General features: G+C 42.5%; 1 long non-coding RNA gene across 1 annotated transcript; it reads left to right on the forward strand.

Moving 5' to 3' along the window:
* The first annotated feature begins 458 nt into the window (after positions 1–458).
* On the forward strand, positions 459–21,100 carry LOC117520802. The gene is made up of 3 exons (XR_004563769.1): positions 459–470; positions 15,641–15,646; positions 20,801–21,100. It is a non-coding gene; the product is annotated as an uncharacterized LOC117520802 (long non-coding RNA).
* The last annotated feature ends 413 nt before the right edge of the window (positions 21,101–21,513 follow it).

Below are 21,513 nucleotides of genomic sequence, written 5' to 3' on the forward strand. Positions count from 1 at the left end.
ACTAAAACAGCTTTACACAACATATAAACAAGTTAAATATCACAGAGATTCAATGGGAAGACCATTGCAGGTCACAGCAAACTCATTTGTGCCTAAACTAAATTCATTCATGGGTTTAAGATTCAAAATGGCGTCCAAAATGGCCACCAATAGACCCTTATCATTAAAATACATAGTAGGAACAAACACTAGACTTAATAATGACAGAAATCATTGGTGTTTCAGTGAAATAAAGCCTATTTTGGTAGCCATCTTGGACGCCATCTTGGATAACTGGCTTGAGCCCAGTTTTTATTTTTGGGAACATCCTTATTGTGTTTGGGGGTCATCTAGGGAACCTAAAACAGTTGGTTTGGTTTAGTCTTTGGGGGTGGGGGGGGGGGTGCAAAGGTAGAGGTCGTAGCTCCCCTAGTAAAATGCATTCTTTTTCAGAGTGAGTGTCTTTAGCGACACAAAACAAACCACGTTCAGTCACATGACTGTGACCTGGATGTCCCACTGGGTTAAAGCGGTCTGGAGGCTTCAGACGTACGGAGGGTGGGAGGGTTCTAACTGTAATAATGTATCAATGTCCATTTGCTGAACGGTCCAGCTTTACAGGAAAGCTCTTGAGCTCTTGCATTGTCCTCAGCATCAGGCTCCACCTTTATTTACAGCACGTTGAAACTGGAAACACTCTGTGTGATCGCAGCCCAAAACATCACGGCACGACTCTAGCCACATCAGGTCTCAGCTCCCTCCCTTGTGTTTTGGGGTCATCTAAGGAACCTAAAAAAGTTGGTTTGGTTCCTCGGGGGGTGCAAAGGTAGTGGTCATAGCTCCCCTAGTATTTGGAAAAAGTTAATCCGTGGCTACTGGATTAATTTTAATGTAATTTTGCCCTAAATTCACATTTTCCCAGGTGTTTGGACAGTGATTGCCAAAGTCTTGAGGAGGCTGTCAGTGTAACCGTCGTTTACCAGGTCCAACTGGAAACATAACCTGGGGTCATAACCTTTAATGGACTGGTGTTCCATCTGGTGGCAGTCGTAAACGCTTGTCTAATTCATGCTGTACAATCTGGGGCCTATATGGCACATACTGCTTTGTAGGATTATTCCAACCTCCACCCCCCAACACACACAATAGTTCTTAATTGTCAGGAATGTCTGACCCCCCAGCACTGTCCCCATCATGGGAAAAAACAATGGAATCACCTCCTTAGCTTATAAATGTTCCCTCCATAAATTATGTGTTGAACAGCTGAGCTGTCACGGCACAAACTTGCTAATAAAACCAAAAAAGAAAGATTTGAATCCACTCAAAGCAGCCATAAAAATGTGCTACTATAAACCAACTTAAAACTGCTTTAATACAGTTTAAAGCATTTCAGACAAAAAAGTTCAAAGAAAAAAGTTGACTGCAGTGTAACGTTAACAGTAGTTGCCATGTAGGTTTTGTATTTCACTTGTATGTCTTTGTCCTTTTGTGCACATGGAGCCAGTTGTGAGTTTTTGGTGCTCCACAAACAGAGCCAGATTTTTTTTTTTTTCCCCGTAAATCAAATTAAGACGAGCTTTGTGTTTAGCACCAAGCAAATAGAAAAGAAAACGAATGCATGACGAATGCGAGGTGTGCCTCGACTATTGATGCCTAATATACTGTACATATTAAGTCATACGAGCTAAATACAGGGATTACATCATGACCCGGTAGATGTGAGTGCTATCAGGCCAGGGCATGCTGGGAAACTGAGAACCACTGGCCGTTTTTGTCTTTCTGGATACAATAGTTTGCAGGTATTTATGGGGAAAATACTGTCAGCCCTGTAAATACAGATGTCCGGGTCCCCTTCCTGAACCTTCTGTAGCGTGGAATACAAAAGCTGTTTCCAACTCAGACGTTTGTTGCTCATAATGTCCACAGTCCTAAGAAGAAGGAAGTCCCATATAGACTCTGCAGATGCACCAGTGGTTGGTGTTGGTACTTATCCCCAAATTGTGCAAGAGGAAGTGGATTAGAGCCAGTCCAACCCAGGTTTCTTCGCATTTATAGTTGAATGGACTGAGACAATCGAACCCAGGAGGTACGTATTGTAACCCAACGCTATAGTCCAAATGATCTACGCGCTTCACAATAACTACACATCCATCCGTACATCTACAGATCCATGGTTGGTTGAATTCCCTGTGGTGTTTTTTTTTCTTTGTTGTTTTTGCAGTTTACTCTGACAGTGACTAACAAAAATTGATCATGATTGTGTACAAAGCAACATCCAACGGCAGCGATATCTACTGTTCATTGGTTTCTGCGGTTTCTGGATCAGCATCAGATCACACGGTGGCGCACAGTATCATCACGATTACACAAGAAGCCCCATACAGGCGCTGAGGCCTGTTGGTGCCGGTGCTCAGCTCCAGATTCCGTAGCATGAAGCAGATGAGAGTCGTAGACTTCCTCTGGACGGGGTGCCAGTCAGACTCAGGATACCTCCCCAGCCAAAGCCAGTACGCAAGTGCAGCTGGGTGGTTTGAGGTGATGCAGATTCAGTGGTTTGTCCAAGGAGAGAGACATGAGTGGGATTCAAACCCAGGTTGATCTATGGGCAGATTAGCTCCTTATCCACTGAGCAGCTTGCTGTGCATGATGACACACGTGCACAAAAGCATTGGTACATCATCATAAGGCCTAAAAAGGCGACTTATTCCCAGAACTGGGAAGTGCTCTCTGAGAATGTACATCTCCACCGGGATAATAAGGCATCCTTACAAAGAAAGGATTCTGAACTCTGGTCTTGAGGTCTTAATTGGTGCAGGTTTGCGTCAATCTGTGATGTCCTGTGACCAGGAAATGTCATTACTATTGATGCTGTCAAATCAGTATGTTTCTTTGAAGGTAAACGGAGAATAAAAAAGGACTTTTGGGTATTAATAAATATAGGGTTTTCTGCCTCTTTAGATATACCTTAAGCCATGCTGTAAATCAATTTAAAATGTTATTTCTTTATTAATTCAAATCACAGTTGACCAGCTGCTGCTGGTCAAAAACAGAAGACCTGTGAAAACAATTAACAACAAAATCTCCACGGAGAAATAACTTCCATATGGCAAAGCAGCGAGGAAAGAAACGGAACATTTAGATTGTTTATGGACTGGCGGAAGAACAAATGAACAAATGAATGTTACTCAGAGGACACCTTGAGGACAGAGCCCGACGATGAGCATGGCAAGTCCTTCTGCTGGAAACGTCCAGTGTGGGGCATCAACAGGTGATGATCGTGCCTTCACCTTGCACCTGTAAAAATGGCCTGATGGTGGCGCTAGACAAAGGATGTGTGGGATAGGAGACGGCCGACCAATACATAGTTCGGGGATTGACTCTAAGTCTGTGCTTCAGGCTCTTCAGGGTCTCTGTTCTCAGACACAACACTTCATCTGCATTGTCACAGTCCACCCAGCTGTAAACGGGTTCCCCATGTCTGGGGAAGTAACCAACGATGGACTGGTGTCCCATAAAGTGGGGGATCATAGACATAAGTACCAGCCTGATGGACATCAAGGCCTATGTAGGACTTAGGTCTTCTGCTCTACAACAAAAAAGAGGTCAATTAAGGCCAGTTTTCACAACTCGTGTCAACCAGGAAGGGCATCCGGCGTAAAACGTGCCAAATCAACATGCAGATCAACCTTGGATCTGCTGTGGCGCCCCTGAGTGAGAAACGAGGGAGCAGCCGAAGGGTCTTACTTTTTACTGGTCGTGTCAACCAGAAAGATTTGTGTTTCTGAATATCTCCATGCTTCATGTTTAGGAGAATAAACATTAACTGCGAAAGTAATTAAACGGAGAATCTGTGCCGAGAAATCATCTCCACTCACCGCTGACAGCAGAGGACATTAATCTTGGAGGTTCTCACCTGTCTTACCTTCAGGGTTTCCCCAACATAAACAGTTCTTGTCCTTCATGGTGTCCTCCTGTGGTTTCTCCCCTCATCCTCCCCCATTCTCTCCCCTCAGCCTGTCCAGGTCCAGCTTTTCCTACAACAAGGGAATCCCTGGCTTGATCAGGCTGGAGTGCAGGGAGTTCCTTCACTGCATAACTCATCCGTTAAGACAACTGCGGGAGGAGCAAAGATGGAACACAGAGAACAAAATGGGGAAACTTTTGGAGTAGCCAGCATCCAAAGAGGAGTCTCTGGAGAAAACGGCAGGGCCCTCTTCCATGCTGTTGACCTAAGCAGAGTCGAACTGGAACAGGCTGCCGCTCTGTCATCAACTTATTGTAGATTTACTTTAGAGTTTATTCAGATGTTGTGCGACACCGACTTAAATCTTTAGAACACTTAATATATTCTTTTTTTTTCTGGTTTAGTCAGTAATAACTCAGTTCTGATTCATATCCACAGTTGGGGCCTGGAACAAGTTTTAAGGACTGCTAAATGTCATAGTCATCATACAGCCAGCAGGTGGCAGTAAGTGTCTACAGCAAAGTATGTTTTTTGCTCAAATTGGCAGTGCACCAGTTTCAGATTGCTGTATAAAGATGCACCTCACAGCAAGAATAGGTGCTTAAATCAAAGAAACATGAAGGGAAATCAACAAACGGTTATTGAAATATTGGTCAAAGACATGGAATATGAACTTTTATGTTCATAAAATTGGCAACATTTCATGGCGCATTAGTAATGTACCTCAGTCCTGTATTACCCCTGAGACCTGTCAGTGTTGGTGCTTATCCCCAGATTCCAAAGAGCAAAGCAAATGAGAGTCCATGACCCCCTGGACGGGACGCCAGTCGGTTGCAAGTTACGTCCCAAACCAAGGCTGGTACCCATTTCCAGCTGGATGGACTGAGATGTTGTACATACAGTGTCTTGTAGGAGGGGAAAAATACACTATCTTGATACACCTATCGTGATTTGATAATATCATGATACATAACTGATCATGAATTATGTGGACAGTCATCTGTCGTGAATGTTTAACCCTCATCAGTACACATCATAAAATATACTTTTCATGGTATCATGATATTCAGTTTTAAAAAAAAGATCTGATTCAATACAGGCCACACGATGGGATTATTGTGATATGCGATGTATCGTTCCACCCCTAGTGTCTCGTAGTAACACAATGAAGGAAAACAAATATGAAGGAAATCCGCTGAGGTTTTACCGTGATCCAGTTCTGTACAAACAGACATATGAGCGATTTTTATATCTATAATATAAACGTGGGTGTTTTGCATCATGAGTAACATAAAAATGGCCAACACTGTTTTTTCAAATGTCTTCCACTTCAAAACTCTAAAATGTTCATGCAAAAAGGAGAAAGTCAGTAAATTCAGAGCTCAATGGTGGAATTAAACATCTCATATATTTACAACATCCCTCTGACATGCACTTGCAACATTTTACAATTATTTCATAACAAAATGGCAAAATATGGGCATCGATGGAACGCTTAGCTTCTTTCCAACAAAACGCACTTGAGCAAAACCTTTTCTGATGCTCCAATCCCGATTTAAAAGCCAACAAAATTACAAACTCTCCTTTTTTTTCTTGACATTTAGTCCTAATTTGTTTTTGCTTTGGATCGGGTTTGGAGTGAAATGTCAAATTCATTACCTGGATGTGGAATAACAACACGTGCTGTCTGAAGCAAAATTATTTGATGTCTTTGTCCTTTGTAGGTTATAATTGCACAAGTCCAATTTACTTTGGTGTCATTTACACGAAAACATGAATTATTTCCATGTAGCATTTTGACATAATGTCTCGTGCTGGTGGTGATTTTGCCGACGTGGTGGTCGACGTTCGCTGAGATGAAAAACAGATGCCGGCAGGTTCAGACGCCCGAGTTTGATGTTGAGCATTTTTTTTTCCACCAGCGAGCTGTCAGACGGATCTTGTTGCACATGGACGAGAAGAAAACACCATGTGAATAAGCAAACGGAGAAATAGCCCGCAAAAGCACCGAGATTTTTGACATCTCACCTTGAACTGGAGCACACTACGTGCAAGTGATTCCACTTTCCAATCGTGCCTCAGTGTGCAGCCTGGTATCGATCAAAGCCAATTACGTAATTCCAGAAAGGAAAGTATGACTCCAGCTTTCTCCCAGAATCGCCATGGTTACAAGGCATCGTGGCACGTAGCGGCGAAGTCGTCCTTGTCTTTTCTCTTTTCAACAGTAAATGAATCCAGAGGTTCCTGTCGGTCCGTCCTGGGCTGTCAGTATTCCTTGACGAGTCTTTTCCTCTGTTGTGATGGTTGAAAAAATATGACAGAGAGGCAACATTCAGTTGGCGTTCCTTGAGTTATGCCTTGTTGGGTAATGAACATGGCCCGAGCTAGTGGAACATTTTAAACACCTGTTCTCCAGACATCAACACTGGGGACAAAATTATCAACTAATCACAGCACCTGCTGCAACCACTCAGACATTAAATCGGTTTATGCTAGTGCAGGAAAGCACCTGGATACGAGCTGGATGAAACCTCAAAGTGACATCAGTGAGATCTTAGAATGACCTGGATGACAGTTTTAAAAGGACCTGGATGGGATTTCAAAACTAACTGGACAAGAGCTCAAAATGTACTGGATCAGACTTCAAAATGACCCAAATGAGAGCTTCAAAAGGGCTGGAAGAGAGATCAGACCTTAAAATGATCGGTGTAGGACCTGGATGAGACCTCAGAATGATCTTGACAATACTGCTGTTTGTTCTTGTACCATCAGAAAAATAACATTTGACTGAAGGCACTGGCTGATTCTAGTTGTATTAAAATTGGACAAAAATTCCAAAGTATCCATTTGCATTTCAGGTACTTACCACAATGAACATTGGTGAATGGCATAAAAATTTACATTTAGAGACTAACATTGATACCAAAGATGATTTTAAACGGGTAACATTTCTTTCAGAATACTAAAAAACATAAATATGTTGTTTTGTTTATGAGCTATGTCAAATTTAGATTTTCACCATTGCTGTAGGCAGCCATCTTGAAAAAAATGGCAGTCATTTTGGATATTTGCTTTGGCTCCTCTGTTAATTCTGAAGAGAATCCCAAAATGAATGTTCTTGCCAAGTTTCATGCTGGGGTTACGATTTGAACAATTCTACTGAAAATCGTCAGTTCGCTGCTCTACGAGGACTTCAGGGACTCGCATGATGTGCTCGACTTGGATTGTGAGGGAACATCAGCTATGATACTGCGGCCATGTGGCGTGTTTCCCTGAGTCTGATCCAATGTGCACGTTCCTCAGTTTTGAGGACGCCAACAATTGTAAAACGCCAAGCAGACACCAGCGTTTCATCTGGATCTTCTGGGATCTTCTGCATGGTATTTGAGGACCTACAAGGTGGCGCTGACACATGCTCCCAGACCTGACCTGAAGTAGTTTCTGCTCTTCTCAATAGATTAACCATAAAACCAAATAATAATTATCTCTTCTACAAAAATCCAATATTTAAAAATGTTCCCATTCTGTAAAACCGCTAGTACCACCTGGAGGTCCGGACCTCCGGTTTGAGACCCAGCCGTTTAACTCCCTGTTGGAATGTAGCAGCTGTTGCTGGATTCTTCGTTTAAGAGTCATTTCAGGTGTAACAGGGAGCGATGTGTCCTCTGCCTGAACATCTTGTGCTCTTTTCCTCAGAGTTTCAAACCAAAACCCAGTAGTGCTTTGAAAAAGCATCACTTCATCAACACTGGCCCCGGATCTCCCACCGGGGGCCAGCGCTGGGAGCCGGGCGCTCCAAACCCACCCTTTGTGTCCAGGAATCTGATTGCTCCAGCAGACGGGGCTGCATGGTCCACGAGGGCCCGCATCCAACAAACCTCCCACCTGATTGTTCGAGCAGAGAGCGATGCTTGTCGCCGTGCCAACACGATCTGGCTGTCAGTGGGATTTTGGGGAGGGGAGGGCAAGAGAGAAGATGAATTTCCAGAGGATGATCTTAATCTAAAACCTTGGCAGGGCTGCTAGATTTATACTTGAAATTATGATTGGATGTCCGCAGGGAGGAACAGTCGTGGAAGTGTTTTTTTTTTTTTGTTGTTGTTTTTTTCTTGTTTTTTTTTTTTGTTTGTTTTTTGTAGGTTTCGCTCTTTTCCAAAACATTTCACTGCAGCTGGCGTGTGGTTGTAATTAGTGGAGTTGTGTGGTGAAGCATTTTTGGACTTGTCTTCCACTGCCAGGATGCCTCTGGACACCTCTGGCTAGTAAACCTGTAGACATGATGAAATGTAGGTAAATGAGGACAGTAAACATCTCACTCTGGACGCAGCACCTCAGCAGTTGAAGACGTCTTGTGTCCGCCGCTTATTTTATGAGTTTATACTTCAACCGGGAGCCAAGCAGCATTGACAGAGAAACGGGGCTGCAGGATTGTAATGAATGCATGAACGTCGGAAGGTCTAAGTATTGCTTCAAAAAGGTCTTTTAAACTTAACGTGGTCTCCCTGCAGGCCAGTCAGAGGTGTAGACCTCATGTTCCCATGTATGTTCTTCATTACTGAAGGAAATTCCCTGTAAGGAGTCGAGCAGCATGACGAGCCTGCAGCGACGACGCCGGAGCTCGAAGTCTCCTCTGAGAAATAGAAATCAAACAACAAACTACATTTTGATCATATTTGTTTTGTACGCCAGCCAAGGAGGTGCCGTTTTCAAAAAGTGCACGTTGATTGTTTTTGCACACGAAATGTAATGTGCAAACGTTTTAGGGACTGGAGTTCTGACAAAGACGTCAACAAGTATTTATTCCAAATTAATTCATTTGAATCTTCTATTTTATTGTCAAAAATAATTATTTGTAGATTTTAACTTAGGTTTAGCACAAAAACAACACAAAATGTCAGTTTTTTTGTAGGTTTACATTCATTCATACATTTTCTGCCACTTATCCACGTCCATGTCACGGTGGCAGGAGAGTAAGCAGCTCATCCCACGCTTCCCTATCCTTGGCCAAGTCCTGTAATTCTTCCCGGGGCCTTTATTGACATTATTTAGTGACATGACCACTAAATAATATATAATGATTCTTTACAGCCGACAACCTTAAATAATAATGTTTGACACCTAAATGAAATAATACATTTGCAGGTTATTAAATGTATTATTAAAAATATTGTCTGCCCCCACCCCCATCAATGATATTACTGTGACCATTAATAAAGCAAAACGTAGGCTAAAGGCAGGAGTGTGACCTTGAGCTTCCATAGTTTTTTTTGATTTTTATTTTATCCAAAGATTCTGAAACAACTTGCTTTTAAATATAAATAAAATATAACTTTGCTGGCTTTGTTTTTTTGTTGTTGTTGTTGTTGTTGTTTTTGTTTTCTCATTAGTGCTGTTACTATGACCATTCAAGTCATGTCTGGGAGCGTGTACTGGTGCTGTGCTTTGCCACATCCATGACACCACAGAACTGCCTTGGGTCCAACCACCCAGGCAGACAACTGGTCCATTCCCACACCTCTAGGATAACCATGTATCTACAGCAGCCAGGTGGAACATGGGCATCCTCTTGACCTTCTCCGGCTGCTGGGGGTCCTCACCATTCAGCCACCTGCATGTTGGATCGTGCACAGAGAAATGGGAAACGTGGCCAAAATGTCTAAACTGTCGCACCCTCGCAATGCAAGTGATACTCCTCATCTTAGTCTGTCTTAGTAACCACTTGTTTGATACAAAGTCATTCCAGCAGTGCCTAAAGATCCTTCAAAGACACCTAATTCCAGAGACATCCAGCTGTCGCCTTATGTCACTGGTTAGCATCCAAGTCTCACAACCATACAGCAAGACAGGCAGCACAAGTACCCTAAAGACTTGGCCCTTCTTTCACCTGAAAAGATCACTAAGCATCTCTGTTCAGTGACCTCATGACTCCACAGGCGCCTTTTCCCAGGTGCCTCTCAATCTCAAAGGCTGAGGACCCAAAGACATGTACAGCGGGTAAAATAAGTATTTAACACATCACCATTTTTCTCAGTAAATATATATTTTTAAGGTACTATTGACATGAAATTTTGACCAGATGTCAGTATCAACCCAAGTAATACACACATACAATGGAAATAAAGCCATAGATGCCCATAAATTATGTGTTGAAAAAAGTATTGAACACCTGAAGTACGGGAGATGCAAAAAGGCACAGAAAGCCAAGACACCAGCTGAAATCTATCAGTAATTAGTAGCAATCCTGACCCTTGTCAGTGCAAATTAATATCAGCTAGTTCAGTCCCAGATGATGGCCTATAAAAAGTGTTTCATTACCAAGGTGTCACACAAGAAACATTTCATGATGGGTAAAAGCAAAGAGCTCTCTCAAGGTGTCTGCAACTTTATTGTTGTAAAACATACTGATGGCATTGGTTTCAGAATTTCTGACTGTTCCAGTGAGCACTGTTGGGGCCATAGTCTAAAACCGGAAAGTCACCGTAAACTGCCCATGACCAGATACTCCTAGCAAGATTTCTGATGGAGAAAAGATTTATGAGAAGAGTTGTCCAAGAGCCAAGGACCACTTGGGGAGAGCAACTGAAAGAAAATGATAAGTAATACACTCAACCACCATGGCCTGTCTGCACGCTCACCACGCAAAGCTCCATTGATGAAGAAAAAGCATGTTGAAGCTTTGCTGTCCAACATTTAGACCAGCCTGTGAAATACTGGAAGAATATAGTCTGGTTAGATGAGACTGAACTCTATGGATGCCATAATACACACCATAAATAGCACTGCACATGACCCCAAAAACACCAGACCAACAGTGAGGTTTAGAGGTGGAACATCATGGTGTGGGGCTGTTTTTCAACATCTGGCAAACTTTATCTAATTGAAGGAAAGATGAATGAAAAAATGTACAGAGATGTTATTGATTAAAAAAAAAAATCTACGAGGATGATGAAGATGAAACGAGGGTGGACATTTCAGCAAGACAATGATCCCAAATTACAAACAAACAAGATCGCCTTTGGTGTGCACGGTGCTGACAAAAAAATAATAGAGAGAATAACACAATAAATAAATAAATACATATATATTACATATGTACATAACAAATACATTAGTAAAATATGATTACATACATAAATGACACAAACAGAAATAATATAAGGGAATGAAATTAATAAATAGGGTAAAAATAAAATAAAGTAAAATAAATAATCACATAAAAAGGGACAAAGGGTGAGACTTTTTTTAGTAGACCAAAGACAGGAGTGTGACCTTGAGCTTGAGCGCTTTCCACTTTATCCAAAGCTTCTTAAACATGACTGATTTGAAAACATTAGGTGGGATTTTTATTCAATTTCTCAACTTGATGTTACTGCAACCAATGGAAAAAAAGTCTAAAGACAGGAGTTTGACCTTGAGCTTGAGCGCTTTCCACTTTATCCAAAGATTCTTAAACATGACCGACTTGAAAACATTAGGTGGGATTTTTATTCAATTTCTCAACTTGATGTTACTGCAACCAATGGAAAAAAAGTCTAAAGACAGGAGTGTGATCTTGAACTGTGACAGTGCTGTAGTTTCTCCAAAAATGCTTAAAAATGAAAGTGATTATTGTCATCCTCACAGTGTATAGAGGCACTGAACCTTTTCGCTTTGGTGTAATTCATGAGGTGAAGCGTTCCGAAGTCAAAAACAGCAGTGTGACCTTGAGCTGCAGTCATATCAAGTCAGGTTTTTAAAAACAAAGTTTCAGACTATTCTTGGCTTTGTCTCTTCATATCAATGAGTCCCAAAAAGCAGGAAAGCATTTCTGAAAATGAACGTCCAGTCGTTCAGAATCCAAAAAGTGATGTTCTAAAAATGTCTCTTTTTTTGTGCTGGAAGACGACCATGGAACCTGACGCCGTCTGACTGGACGGAGAGAAAAAGAAATCAATAAAAAAAAAAAACCTCTGCTGCTGTTGGAAGAGATGCTGATTTTCCTGAGAAAAAGTCTCTGGTTTGTGTCAGTCAACAGAAGAGTGAAACCGTTTAGTTCACTCGAACAGTCAGTCATTGAGGGAACGAGGAGTGAAAAAGAAAAAGCCCCGACGCCGCCATCCATCAGAGCAATGAAGCTGTCCACTCCGACACCTCCCTCACTCCACATTCTCCACCAAGAAGGAGGAAAAAATAAATAATAATAATAATAAAAAAAAAACATTTTAGGAGCGACATCCATCTTCCAATCCTGTTTTCATTTCAACAGAAAATCTGCACTCAATCAAATTTATGGAGCCACAGACACCGTTAAGAAGCTTAAAAAAGTCACATTAATCTCAATTTGTAATGTTGTTCAAAAGCAGCAGTTCAGCTCAACACGAGCTCTCACTTTTCTGGAGATGAGGCCTGACTTTCTGGAGCCACATTAAAGTTGGTTTTGCTGCAAACACATCATGCTTGATGCCCGGGGAGGTGGGGGGTGCAAACAATACTTTATATTGATAAAATGCTTCTATATTGTAAATTTTCATCAAGCTGAAATGGAATAAGAATCCCAAGAAGATGCTCAAACATCTCAACATGAAGCAGCAGTCTGAGATCCTTCAGCATGGTACAACTCCTCATCCTCTGAGGGAACCTCATTTTGGATCCTTCTGTCCATCAGTAACCAAAGTTCTTGATCCTTACTTAGTTGGGGTTGGAGCATAAATTGATTGATGAATCCAAAGCTTTGCTTTCAGACTTTGTTCTATCTTCACTATGAAGGTCCAGAGCAAAGCCCACATCCCTGCAGACCTGGTATTCCAAGTCAATCTTGGACCCAAAGATGTCTGAGCTACTCCTCTTGATGCAGCAACTCTCTCCTGACTCGGTCGGCCGTGTTGGAGTGATGAATGTAGATTTGGAGGTGCTGTTCCAGATCACATCCTGGAATGGAGGTCACATCCTGAAGAAACATAGAAAAGTGCATCATCTGCAAAAAGCAGCGCTGTGATCCTGATGGTTCAGACCCGACATGCCTTAGCTGGCTCTTTGACATTCTGTTCATGGGAATCATGAACAGAATCGTTAACGAGGTGCAACTGTGACCACACCCACTGAGAACATGTCTGCCTTTTGGCCGAGTGCATGGAGAGAGCGCTAATTAAAGTCCAGATGGCTGATATCTCTGAATAAGGGCACCGGCACCCCCAGATTCCTACCGTACCCCCCCCCCCCACTCAGTAAACCACGAGGATGCCTGGTGTTGCCTTGTGGAGCTTTATTATTATTATTATTATTATTATTATTATGTGTAAGGGAGCTGACTTATCTTGTAGATTCAGTGGAGTTCAAACACAAGACCAATGCGTGACCAGGTCCACCTACTGGGAATCCCAGCTCACCAAGCAAGTAGGAACATCTTTTCAATCTGGACTTCACCTCATTCCATATGGAATGTTTTAGTGGCGATACTCAGCATTTTTTTAAAATAATTTACTGACATCTATTATTGTTTTTTTTTTTCTTTCAGAATTTTTAACTACACATATTGTTGTGTTTTTACCCCGAGTGAAGCAATGAAAAAGGGTGTTATTTTCAGTGGTGTGTGTGTGTGTGTGTGTGTGTGTGTGTGTGTGTGTGTGTGTGTGTGTGTGTGTGTGTGTGTGTGTGTGTGTGTGTGTGTGTGTGTGTGTGTGTGTGTGTGTGCGCGCCTGTGGAGAAGCTAACTCAGTAATAGCTTGGTGGATTTCTTCAGACTTGGTGGGAATATTTCTTGGATATCTCGAATTGATTAGATTTTTGGAGCAGTTTCATCAAAAGTCAAAGAAAACACGGTCTGAAAAACACCCTGCGTCGGCCCTCTGATGTCCTTCATTTTCAACTGTGACTTTTTTTAATCTTCTGTGAAGTGAAATGCAGAAAAGAAAAAAGAAAACCAAATCTTTCTAATGTTTCACTTCATACTGATCTTTGCTGTAAATCACATCTGTGCACCTTAATGCACCTGAAAAGCCGCATTGATCCACAAAGGTGTGATGTTGCCCAAATCACACACTAATTCAGAGGGAACCGTGTGTTTTTGTTGTGTCGTTTGACGTTTTACCGCGAGTACTTTCTGTTTTCATTGCCGGCGCTGCACATGTTTCCAATCATCGCCATTGTTAACGAGAAAATTAAATTAGGACACAATAGAGCCGTCCCCGAGCACCGCACTGAGCTCCCCACCCCCACCCCTACCCCAGAGCGTGCAGCGACCAGCCAAACCACAACCGCACTCTCCAGGTTTGGGGTCGGGCCGGCCAGCGCGGCTGTTGATTGGTCCTGGCAGATGTGTGCCAGAGAACTGTTTGGCTCAGAGTTCAAAGTTGGGGTCGGGATGCCCACACACCAGCATGCATGAAATTTCAAACACGCTAATAATCGGTGTAATCAAGCAAACGAGCGTGAGGTTCAAGTTTTTTGAGCCGAAACCACATCCCCGTAAAGGAAACGATTCTTCACTGAGGCCCTTTTGTAACTGGGTCGGGGGTCGTCCACGTTAGACCCGAGGGGAGCATCTCATTAACTCCCAGATGGATTCTGATTAAATTTGTACCAGGCGTCCGCAGTCCCCAGAGGATGTGCCCTGTGGTAAACCACGGCTCCGTGTGCTCCGGTTTAATGGTAAACATGCGGCACTTGTTTGCTAGAAGATTTCCCCCCAAGTTTTAAGATGTTTTGTGGAAATGATCTTAAGTGGCTGCAAACACAGCAAACTGGGACTGGAACAATGGTCCTCTGATGACTTTTATGTTTGGTTTAGATTTTGTTTTGGGTGACTAGGTGAAGAATGTCTCAGATGTTTTCCGAGATGCGGTCGAACCGCAGATTAAAGCGCATTAGGAGAACAGCTCGGCGAAGCCGCAGAACTGGAGACAAACAGGCTGGTGTGTCAGCTGTGTGTCGCAAACACCGGCTCTCACAGTTTAACACACTGGACTTTATTTTCTTGTACTTTGAACATCGTTTTCCTCTTTGATTCAGCTTTTGGTGCGACAGCAAAATCCTGAGGAGCAGAGTTTAAATGCACGGAGGCTTTGAGTTCAGGCTGATGTCATTAAACTGCACTGTTGGACTGCAGCATCTGATTCTCGTCAGTGGAGGTCACATTATATAAGTCAGATTATTTCTATAGAGGTCTTTTGGAATCTGGTCAGAACTGAAGACCAACGCCGGCCGCTGTGCGGCTCTGTCCCCGCAGAGGAGCCGATCCACCCTCTGTAGCTGGAGTGGCACCGCTGAGGTCTTCACTTCTGATGGGAACATACAGAACTAATTGTTTTCCCGATGGTTCTGGATCTGATTTCCCTGTGACCAATTACATGTTGAAGATTAAAACACAACAACAGCAGGAACCAATAAGGGACATCTAAAGGGGGGTGGATTAGTTTTTACTAGGAAGATGTTCTTGAGGTTGAACACAGTGATCTTCATCATAACTCCACTGTTTATGTTCATGTGTTCACAGTGAAATGAGGTAACACCACCAAACTGCCTACTGACTGCACACCTGACCACACCGCCCAATCAGAATACAACACCACCAGGCACCATGTTCCATTAGTCAGAAGATGGGTTGTTGGGGGGAAAAAGATGCTATGAATACTGGCCAAGGGTGCTGTCACCTTTTTTGGGGGGGTCAAAGGGCAAGAGGCGGGGTTTACCCTGGACAGGACACCAGTGAGCCCTGCCCAGGGCCACGTATAGACAGACACACTCGCATCTACGGTCAGTTTAAAGTGTCCGGTTGACCTAACCTGCACATCTTTGGAAGTGGGAGGAAGCTGGAGGCAGCTCACACGACCACAGAAAGGACCAAGTGGGAAAACGATCCCACGACCTTCGTGCTGTGAGGCAACAGTGCTAACCAATAAATGGCAAATAAATGGTAAATGGACTGTATTTATACAGCTTTTCCATCTGCATCAGATGCTCAAAGTCCTTTACAATAATGCCTCACATTCACCCCGATGTGAGGCTGCTGCCATACAAGGTGCTCACTACACACTGGGAGCAACTAGGGGATTAAGAACCTTGCCCAAGGGCCCTTAGTGATTTTCTGGTCAGGCTGGGAATTGAACCAAGGAGCCTCTGGTCTCAAGCAGAACGCTTTAACGAGACCAACGCTTTAACCACGAGACCATCACCTCCCCCAAATGAAAACATCTTAGCTCAAAACATGTCGGCTCAAATCCAGTGATATGAGTTAAATATGTCTAAACTGTCTTTCAGACATTATCATGTTCATTATCATGTTCACAGAGTAACAAAGCCCAGTTCAAATCAAACATTAGGGGCGTGGCCGCTTTGAGTGACAGCTTGTGTTTTGACACTGTGGTTGGTCAGAGCCACTCGGGTTCCAGTTACTGTGAGGGCCATCGCGCGCGCTCTCTCTCTCTCTCTCTCTCTCTCTCTCTCCTCTCTCTCTCTCTCTCTCTCTCTCTCTCTCTCTGGGTGGTAGCCAAACGGTTGAATGTGTTCATGTCCAGTGCGGTTGGTTCCCGGTTCACAGCCTCCCCTACCAATTCTCCATGTCATGTCAAATTGTGTCAGGAAGGCCATGCGGTGTAAAACCTGTGCCAAAACTACGGGCAGATCCACCTTGGTTCTTCCATGGCAACTCTCAGTGAAACAAAGGAGAAACGGAATCTGGCTCGTTGTGTTGTTATTTCTCCAAGCAACTCGTGTCAGACGTGTGTGCACCGGTATTTGCGTTGTGTTAAATTATTGTGTGCTGTAATTCTAGATGCTAACCACGTTACAGCGTTGCCATTTGTAGCAGGTGTGCCATTCATTCAGTCATTAATCCATGATTATTTAGGGAACAAGCGAGTCAGAATTTTTAATGGCCACACTGAAGCATTATGAGAACCGTCGCTCTGCATCCCAAAATATGATGTAATAAACACCTGCACCAACATTAACCTGTTAGCTTTGTACCGTAGCTCTGAGATGGGGGGGTGTTCATCCCTGCCCAGGTCACATGAGGCTTTGTCCAGGCTCCACCCCTTTATCCATTTATGGGCTGGATGTTCAATTTCAGTTTCAATTTATATAGCACTGAATCACAACAGAGTTACCTCAAGGTGCTTCACACAAGAAAGGTCTAACCTTACCAACCCCCAGAGCAGCAGTGGTAAGGAAAAACTCCCTCTGAGGAAGAAACCTCAAGCAGACCAGACTCAAAGGGGTGACCCTCTGCTTGGGCCATGCTACAGACATAAATCACAGAACAATTCACAAAACGAATATACAGGAAATGCTGTTGGTGCACAGGACAGGAGGGTCTCTAGCACAAATACCACACCCAAGTCTGGATGGAGCTGCACCTTAAACAGAGAGGAAAAACAGAATCATTAAACAGTAGCATTAAACAACAAGAAAAACAGAGAAATACTAAGGTGATCGCCGGCCACTAACCCTAAGCTTCACTAAAAGACCCAGAACTGAGGTAAAGTTGAGGCCATGGCACGCTCCGTTTAGTAATAAAATTAATTAAAAGAGCAAAAACTGCAGAACTAGACTATACCAGTATGCTAGCCATATGAAAGGGAAAATAACTGCGTCTTAAGTCTGGACTTGAAAGTCTCCACAGAATCTGACTGTTTTATTGATGCAGGGAGATCATTCCACAGAACAGGGGCACAATAAGAGAAAACTCTGTGACCCACAAACTTCTTAGTCACCTTAGGGACACAAAGTAGTCCTGCACCCTGAGAACGCAAAGCCCGGGCCGGTACATAAGGTTTAATTAGGTCAGCTAGGTAGGGAGGTGCCAGTCCGTGAACATGTTGAGCTTTTTATAGCCACCTCAAGGCTGCTCGCGGATTAAACAGTATATAAGAACAAATGTGAATATTTTGTTAAATGTGCAATAAAACATATTTTAAATATGCCCATATGGAACCCCCAACACACACACACACACACACTTACAAATATTTTCCTTCTGTTCCGACTGGATTCTAATATCTTATAGGTTTGTTCTCACATACTTCTTATAAAATGACGCCTTGGCAGAAAATGTTTTATCACATAATTGTGACTTTTTTCCTTGTGAAATTTTCTTGTAAATTTACATTTTTACCTCAAATATTACAACTTAATTGTAATTGTTCCATAACTCCATCACAGAAATAACAGATATTCCAACTGTGTGGTTTCTCCTGCTTTCCAGATGATGTCACATGTTCACTTCCAGCGCTGGAGGCGTTCCTGCGTTGCTCTAATCTGACACTTTAACCACAGGAAGGGAGCTTTATGATTCCTGTTGGATTCGGCTGTAATTACCTGTGCAGCGTGACCCTGAGGTCACCCAGGGCCTTTTAAATGAACGTGTTTCATTTCCAAAAGCCGAGGAAACTCTGGAAGCGTGCGTGAGCCTTGCTGGCAACAATGGCGAGAGCTGAAGTCTCAGACTTAAAGGATTATAGCAGAGTGTTTGCATGTTTTAGCCTGTTGACTATAAAATTACATACACTTTAAATTATTCCTGAAAATTTTCCCAAACATGCCGCAGAGGTTTTGGCTTTCCAGTGTTTTTCCAGCCTTCCAGGCAGAGACCGGCTTGTTTATTTCTTTTAAAAATCAGCTTGCAGAGACTCGAAACATCTTCTATTTGGCAATTCGTCACAGTAAACATCAGGTTTGCTTTAATTTTGGTTAAATTCCGGTGATTGTTCGATGCTACCCGTGGCTGCCTGGAAGCTACAAGGAATAATCACAGCTCAGACTTGAGGATGCTTTTGGGTCGTAGAAGTTTGGCAGATGAAACATTCACTGACAAACCTCTTTGATACGGTTTTTCTCTGTGGGAGGAAGAATGCTAATTGTCTGCTTGAACTTTTTGCCTTCGCTGGATCCCATCTCAGTGTTTGAAGCCTCAACAGGTGAACTGAAGTTTGGTGAAATCCTGACTAAAAGTGACTGAAGTGACACTTACTCAGTCCACAAAATGGTAAGTTATCACAGCAGCTATTATGTGGATGTTGACAGCTGAGTTTCCTGATTAAGCTGCTTCTCGCTCAGTTTGATGCGGCTGAAGCAGAGAAAGATGGAAACGATCCGGTGATCTCCAGGACAACGGTTGCTGAAAATATTCTGTTTTTCAAAACTAATAAATTGTCATCAGCTAATGTATTTACAGTCCTAGCACACTCCCGTTTAATTTACCAACTATGCATAATTACCTTAAGAAACCTGCCCTCCATACGTTTGAAGTCTTGTGCTCTCTACGCACCACATTGCGTGTTTCTGGACTGCCAACCCCCAGCTGTTGAAGTCGATGTCTACCATATTGTGCGTCAGATCAATGGCTTTAATAAAGTCAGACATCTTGGTCACAGTCGTGTGACTGGTACAGCAAGAGCCACCATATTTGTCTCAGTTGGTTGTTGTGTGACTGAAATATTTGCTACCTATCCTATAGAAATGAAACCTGTTTGAGAGCCGTCGACAAACTGAACCGGATCCAGCAGTACAGAAGCTGACCACTTACTGTTGACACGACTTGCCGCATCCTGTTTCCATCACCAGGTTGGTCTTCAAACTGAACCACTGAACTGTGGAATTCACACACTGTAGTCACAGACAGTCTGGTACCATGCCTTGCTGCGCAACATCCACTAACCGCGGGCCCATCATAGATTCTAGAAGGCAACCACCTGGCAGACATCCAGTCCATCCCCACCTCTTGAAGGTAACTGCTATCTCTGCAACAAAGGTGAAATGTGGGCATCGTAGAGAAGAAAAGAGTTGAGCCAGAAGGTGAGGCTCCCGATTTACCAATTGATTTACGTTCCTGTCCTCATCTGTGGCCCTGAGCTTTGGGTGACAAGTGAAAGAACAAGGTTGCTTAGACAAGCGGGGAGAAATGAAGTTTCTCTATTGAGTATCAGGGCTCACTCTCAAGGGCAGGGCAAGAAGCTCAAAAATCTGGGAAGGACTCTCAGTAGAGCCGCAGCTCATTCGCTTCAACAAAAGCCAGCTGAGGTGGATCTTCTGGTGAGGATGCGCCCTGATTGTCTCCATGGGAGGTCTTCTACGTCAGTCCAATGGGGAATAAGTCCTGGGGAAGACCCAGGACATGCTCGAGGGTTATATTCCCAGATGGTTTGTGAACCTGCTCAGGATCCCACAGGAAGAATTAGAGGACTTGATCAAGGATAGGGTAGTGCTGATGACCTGCTCTGTCTGCTGCCACCGTGAAACTGGACCTGCCAAAAACAAATGAACATATGAAGTATTCAATGCCATAGCAGTGATTTTAATAGCAGTAATAATTTTATTAGAAAGTGCTTTTACACAAGAACTTTCAAAGAGAGCAAAACTGAACAATAAAACAGTTTAGAAATTGAAAGAAACAGCCACAGGCCGAAGAAGAAAAAGCAACATCCTGATCAAACGGGATCACAGTGAGTTTAGTAAAATTAACGATAATTAGGAGTTTTAAGTCTGAACATAAATATTTCAGCCTAATTTTCTATAAACATGCATTCGTGGAGGCTTTCAACAGTGGTTGTGATTGTTAGTAGGTTTAATTTAAAATAATGGAAGATGTGATTAATATTAGAGAAAAACGTAGTTTTCCCATGGTAAAGTTGTAAAATTAGAAGGAAAAACAAAACAATATACAAGAAAAACTTGTTAAAAGAAACGACAAGCTTCATACCACAGGTTCTGCAGCTTTTCCGTACCCACACACACAAAACGCCAAAGTGCCTTTGATGGCAAACTGTCCTCATCAGACCTCTCACTTTGGGAAGCCAGTGTGGTTGGAATATTGATTGGCATCATTCCCAGGCCACTGCTTGGGGTTGTTTTCCAACATGTGTATAATGAACTAGAAAACCACAGTCCAAAAAGCCCAACACATCGTGGACGCTGTATATTTTGTGTCACTATAAAGTTTCTCACTCACTCTAAAAATTAATAAAAATGTTCTAAATCCATGAACATCTGACTAATTTAAATATAAAACACACAAAATAAATGTCTACATTTTTCAGGAATTAGAGTTTTACCACCAGAGATTTTCTGGCCCCTGCTACCAACACACTGCACAATCTCAAAATTTTACCCAGTATATTTGTGTAGTTTCTCTTCAGAATATCTAATGACACTTTTAGTATATAAACACATAATGACCTAACAAGTAAAGTTGTTTGATCAATAAATTGTCAGAAAATGGTGAAAAATGACGATCAGTGTTTTCCAGAGCCCAGAATGAAGCTTTCAAATGTCTTTTGTCCACAACACAGAGATATTACGTTTACTGCCCAGGAGGAGTAAATAAACTAGACAAATAAACCAAAAACTATTCATGTTTGATACTGAGAGCCTACACAGAAACATATTCATGTTTGATAAGATTAAATCTCCAAAGCTAGATATATAAAAAAAGAAAAGAAAATCACTCAATGATTCATCTGCTATAATTTAGTAGTCAAATAACAACTGATTTATCTATCAGCTGAAACTCCAATGAATATATTGAATTTGTATGTGTTCCATTAGCAGATATGTTTTTGTTTTTGACTTGTAGTTACATTCAGTGTGATCAAATATTT

Source organism: Thalassophryne amazonica, chromosome 1 (genome assembly GCF_902500255.1).
Source record: "Thalassophryne amazonica chromosome 1, fThaAma1.1, whole genome shotgun sequence".
NCBI classification, from domain to species: domain Eukaryota; kingdom Metazoa; phylum Chordata; class Actinopteri; order Batrachoidiformes; family Batrachoididae; genus Thalassophryne; species Thalassophryne amazonica.